This window comes from Colobus angolensis, unplaced genomic scaffold (assembly GCF_000951035.1).
Source record: "Colobus angolensis palliatus isolate OR3802 unplaced genomic scaffold, Cang.pa_1.0 Scaffold238, whole genome shotgun sequence".
Taxonomy (NCBI): Eukaryota; Metazoa; Chordata; class Mammalia; order Primates; family Cercopithecidae; genus Colobus; species Colobus angolensis.
In genome coordinates, this window is record NW_012115577.1 from 1,079,620 (window position 1) to 1,080,245 (window position 626).

Below are 626 nucleotides of genomic sequence, written 5' to 3' on the forward strand. Positions count from 1 at the left end.
AACAAAAAAAAGAGAATGTTTGAAATTTACTCTCTACATTTAGATAGAGAAGGGAAAACAGTTTAAAATGTAAAGAAGATATTTACCTTCAACACTTTTGAAATGTACAAGAATTATTTACTGTATTAACTTTGCTATGCAATGTATCTCAAAGAAAAAGAAAAGCTTATTTTTCCAGTCCAATGAAGCTTTGTACCCTTTGACCATCATATCCCCATTTCCCCCAGACCCCCAGTCTCTGGTAACCACTATTCTACTGTCTCTTCCTTTGAGTTCAATTGTTTTAGATTCCACTTATAAGTGAGAACATACAGATTTGTCTTTCTGTGCCTGGCTTACTTCACTTAGCATAATGTTCTCCAATTCCATTAATGCTGTCTCAAATGACAAAATTTCTTTTTAAAGACTGAATAGCATTCCACAGTATATATACCATATTTTCTTTCTTTCTGTTTTTTTTTTTTTTTTATATGTGATATGGTCATTTAATGAGCTTCAGGTTACTCAAAGTTTAACAGATATGGAGAAAATTAGATCCCCCCTACGTTTGGAGGGGAGAAAACATCTTAAACATCAAACCTAGAAAAGGGTATACAATTGCTATTAACAATATCAATAATTTTCAA